This window comes from Cetorhinus maximus, chromosome 11 (genome assembly GCF_964194155.1).
Source record: "Cetorhinus maximus chromosome 11, sCetMax3.hap1.1, whole genome shotgun sequence".
Classification (NCBI taxonomy): Eukaryota; Metazoa; Chordata; class Chondrichthyes; order Lamniformes; family Cetorhinidae; genus Cetorhinus; species Cetorhinus maximus.
Genome location: NC_135889.1, coordinates 65,718,326 through 65,723,654, shown reverse-complemented (window position 1 = coordinate 65,723,654; position 5,329 = coordinate 65,718,326).

The following is a 5,329-nucleotide window of genomic DNA, read 5'->3' as shown; positions in this document are numbered from 1 at the left end:
ACGCGCCCACCATTAATTAAAGGACCAGTTAAGGCCCTTAACGCGGCAATCGACACTGATTTTCAGGCGCCCGTTGATCTTCAGCTCGGCACACGGGCACAACGGGCAGGTGGGTAAGCGACTTTTTAACAAAACTCATCCACGGGCAGGATATGAGGGCTCAGTGGGGTTGTCAATCTGACCTGTGAAGTATTTATTGCAGAAAGTTTTTTAAACTTGCCTGTGTGATCTGCAGCAGTTCAAAACAAATTCCAGCAGCTTTCTGTGTACTTTGAACCTTCAGGCCAGCGCTCTGCAGTCAGGAATCTTTATCGGGCCTGCAGCTTTCCGGAGGCCTCCCTTTAGCCTGGGTATGGGTTCTGACATCTCCACTGGAGGCAGCTCCTCTGAGGAGGAAGGGAGGGCTAGATTAAGGAAGAGGCCAGGACTGGACAATCAGCCTCCAGGGGAGCCACCTTTGGGAGTACAGGCGCAGGCACAAGGGGTGCAAGGCCAAGAGGTTGTCCAAGGTGGAAGGGGCCGCAGAAGATGCCACTGTCCTGCTGCCAGGGTATACAGGTGGAGAAGCAGCTACCTGAACATGTCTGAGGTGCGGTACCGAAGGAGGCTCCGACTATCAAGGGAGACAGTCAACTATACCTGTCAGATGATTATCCCTGAGACCCCACCTAACTGTGTGGGTGGACACCCCATGCCAGTGGCTCTGAAGGTCACAGTTACCCTCAACGTTTATGCCTCTGGCTCCTTCCAGGGCTCGGTGGGTGATCTTTGCGGTGTTTCCCAATCAGCTGTCCACACTTGTGTCAAGCAGGTCACAGACACTCTGTTCAGACGGGTATTGACCTTCATCCACTTCCGCTGGGACCAGGCAAGTCAGGCACAATGAACCAGAGGCTTCGCAGCCATTGCTGGCTTCCCTCGTGTCCAGGGTACAATAGACTGTACACATGTGGCCATCAAGGCACCAGCAGGTGAGCCCGATGCCTTCGTCAACAGGAAGGGCTTCCACTCCATGAACATGCAGATAGCGTCTGACCACAGGATGCAGATTCTGCAAGTTTGTGCAAGATACCCAGGCAGCTCCCACGCCTACATCCTCAGACACTCCCAGGTGCCGGGGCTCTACAGTGCTCTCGCTCAGCTTGATAGATGGCTGCTGGGTGACAAGGGCTATCCCCTCAGAAGGTGGCTCATGACACCTCTCCGCCATCCAAGAACAGAAGCTGAGCAGCGCTACGATAGGAGCTACGCCTTCATAAAGGCTGTGGTGGAGTGAGCCATTGGTCTTCTCAAGATGCGCTTCCAATGCCTGGACCGCTCAGGGGACGCACTCCAGTACGCCCCATATTGTGCCTCTGTGATAGTGGTAGCATGCAGCACTCTGCACAATCTTGCACTGGAAAGGGGGGACGCGGTGGACGATGAAGACCTTGACGCACTGGATGCGGCTGCACACGATGACTCCAGCAGTGGTTCGCAGGATGAGGAGGCACAGGGCAATGATGAGGGGCTGAACGCTGACCCGGCACTACACCAAGGAGGCAGGGACACCCGGGAGACTTTAATCCAACGAACCTTCAGCTAGCTCCACACACATGGTTCTGCAGGACCAGCATTGCCTGGTACTTCCATACTCGGCACCTAAGTGCTAAATCTTCCACTTCATCAGCTGCAACTAAGGGCTCAGTGCATAAACCTCAATGTCCACTCAAACACTCATGATATGCCTGTGAAACAGACAAATGCAGCACAAAGGAGCCACCCTCAGCCATGGTAACACATGTAGATTTTATTTTCATCCATCATATGACGCAACAAAATTAATTCCTAACATTTTTACAACGTCAAAAAATATAAATCCTCTAATCTAGAGCCAACACAACATCACCAGTGAGAAACCCGTGGTGTGCCTTAGGTGCCTTTTGCTTACGTTTACGGGTGCTACGTCTTGGTGCCGCCCCATTGCTTGGAGTGGCTTGTGAGACAGCCTGCTGACTCTGCTGTCCTGTTGGCCTCGATGACCTTGGCGGCCGTCCTCTGACCGTGGAGCCTGTGCTGGCCCCGTCTGGGAGGAAGTGGCCAGCTCCACAGGTGGCATCTCCCCAGTCGTCACAGCCTCACCCGATGAAGCGGTCACTGGGAGAGGGGCGGAGGAGCTGCTGCCCTCATCCGGAGTGCCCTGAGAGGAGCTGACAGAGAGAACAGGCAGCTGCTGCGCCAACGTGAGGTCGCTTCGGACCTCCCTGCTCACCGTAGGTGGATGGGCACCGAGCTGGGACACTTGGTGCCCAGACCATCTCCCACATTGCCAATGACCAGCTGTGGCCACTGGCGCTGTGAGGGCTTGCAGGTCCGAATGTATCCCCAGGAGAAGCTGGTTATTCTGCTGGAAGCCACTGTCCATGAGAGTCACCAATCTCTCCATGGAGGAAGCATGACGCTCTGACATGAGGCTCATGGCATCACTGACGCTCTGCGTGGATCCCTCCACCTTGGAGACCAAGCGAAGCACACTCTCATGCAACACTCCCAGATGCTCCTGCACACCCGGCCGCTTTTCCTGCAGCTGCTGCATGGCGGACGACTCCAGTGGCACATCATCACTGCCCGACTCAGCATGTGCCTGGTCCCCTGCAGTCCTCCGGCTGCTGGAGATGTCTCTGCCATCTCCTCCAGCGATTGTGAAGTGCCCTCTCCACTGTGCTCCGGGACACTAGCCGATGTTGCAATTCTCACCGATGTGGTAGTCTCTGCGCTGGTGTCTGCCTCGCAGAAATGGTGTGACGCAGGTGACAGTTCAAGCCCCTCAGGTGTGAGAGGAGGCATCTGTAATGGAGCCTGGTCACCAGCCTCTGATGATGCTGAAAATAACAAGGACAGTGGATCAGTTCGTGTGCACTCAGTAACGCAATTCATCCCTTTCCCCCCAGGCTCATAATGCGCTCAACCTTCAAGAACCTATGGAGACGAATATTGGTGGGGTGGCAAATAGTCAGGAGGAGGCCCAAACATTACAGGCGGATACAGACGGGCTGGTCAGATGGCCTAAGGAATGCCACATGGAATGTTATGTGGATAAGTGTGAGTTGATGCACTTGGGCAGGACAAACAAGGTACAGGAATACACGAGGAATGGTGGAAAGTAAGGACGATTAGAGGGACCTTGCTGGGCATGTCAACAGGCTAGTTAAGGTAGCGGGACAGCAACACAAGGTATTTAACAAGGTATAAGCCATACTTGCCTTTATTAGCTGAGGAATGTAGGAACAGGGAGGTCATGTTGCAAGTGCAGAAAATGCTGTCGAGGCCACAGTTACACTTCAGTTGTGATCAGCACTTCATGGGAGGGATGTGATTGGAGTGGAGAGAGTGCAGAGGTTCGTGACCAGGATGCATGCTGACCTGGAGAGTTGGAGTTATGAGGAAACATAGCATACACTGGTGTAATTTGCCGTGGAGCACAGAAGATTGACGGGTGACATTATTGAGCTTCATACCATTATGAGGGGCATAGATCGGGTGGACACAAAGTAACATTTCCCCTTGGCGGAGGGATGACTAACCTGGTGGCATTTATTTAAGGTAAGGGGCATGAGGTTGACAGGTGAGGTAATGAGGAACTTTTGGACAGAATAATGTGGGACACACTGTCTGAAAGGGTGGTGGAGGCAGAAACCCTCCTAACATGTAATAAGAATTTGGATGTGCAGTAGCGATGCCATGGCGTACAAGGCCATGGGGATAGTGGTCAGAAATAGGAAAAGGCGACTTTGGAAGGTGCTAGAAACGTGCATCTTCGAAGGGCTGAGGGACCTTTATCCATGACCCACACGTCTGACTCTTATCAGTCTGTGAATGAGCAGTGTTGCTGCTTTAACGATTGCAACAATCATCAGTGCTTTGGATGGTGGGAAGACAGAGCGGATGGGACTGTGGGCCTCAAATTCCTAGCCGCTCCACCCCAGCCTCACCGACACCTGTCGACCTGGGCGCATGGCGCGTTTCTAGCTCCAGGGCCTCCTGTTTGAAACGGGTCAATATGACGAGCTGGGTCTGGCCATCTCCAGTGCGCGAACGTTCATGCACATTATTCGCATTTTTCTCCTGCAGAACAGAGAAGACTATTTATTGGGGCTGATCGCTCATGTACTCTGTACACGCATGCTGCACCCCAAACACAGTGGCCCATCTGAGGCCTCCAGTGCCCCCTGTACACGTTACTGGTGATCGGTCACAAAAATATAGTGTGGCTGCTCCCAACCACCCCCCCACAACGGCCACCTTGGACACATTCTGCGTCCATCACTTACAGAAACACACGGTCTTAACTCCCATGGCAAGGAGGCGCAACTAGGTGCGGCGTCAAGGGCACCAGATGGTTCTTGGCCACGACACCTTGAGGCTCCCCTTCCACCATCTCATCACCGTGAATAAGACATATGTTGGAGTTATGAGTGTGCGCCTAGCTGCATCTCCTGCAGGTTGCCCCCAGACTACTCAAGTGCGACTAAGACCAACACATGGTGCGGGGAGAACCCATCTTCTCATGAAACTTCTAAGGCTGATGTAAGCATGATCACTATCTGCTTGACCACCCAGCATGTGACAAATGCCCAACATGAGTCAATACAGTCATGACACTAAGATGTGGGGGGGAGGTGGGGGAGGGCTCAAAGGCTAAGGCTATCTGCTAGGTTAAATGCCCAAGGCCAACATGGTACTCACCTTTCCAGAGCACAATAAATCGTTGAACCACTTATGACAGTGGATCCAGGTGCGCTGCACCACGTCCCAGGAGCTCACCACCTCCGCCACCTCCTCCCAGGCACGCTTTGTCATGTGGGAGGGCCTCCTCCTCCCATCCTGGGGAAACAGCACTCCCCACCATGCTGCCACCTCCTCCACAAGGGCAGCAAGGCAATCATCAGAAAAGCGAGGGGCACACTGGCCCCCTGCTGGCCCACCCTGCTCCTCTGGCCTTCCCTCTACATTGGCCTGCTGTGCGGACCCCCTGTGGTGCCACCTGCAGCTGGCCATAGTGGCAAGGAGGCTGCCTGGCTTTTTTTATACAGACTGCCGGGTCGCCATTGGACCTGGCGGTCTGAACACGCCCACCGCAAATTTAAGACTCATACTCTCCACGGGAGTGGGAAATGCGCTGGGTGGGCCTTAATTGGCCCACCCACGCAAAATGGCGACGCGGCCCGCATCAGCTTCAGCTCTGCCCGCCCGCCTAACGGAAAATTTAGGCCTATGGGTTATTGTTGCCTTGGTGAAGATTTACCTGGGAGTCATTAATTTGGGGATTTGTTTAAAAGTTATTATGGTT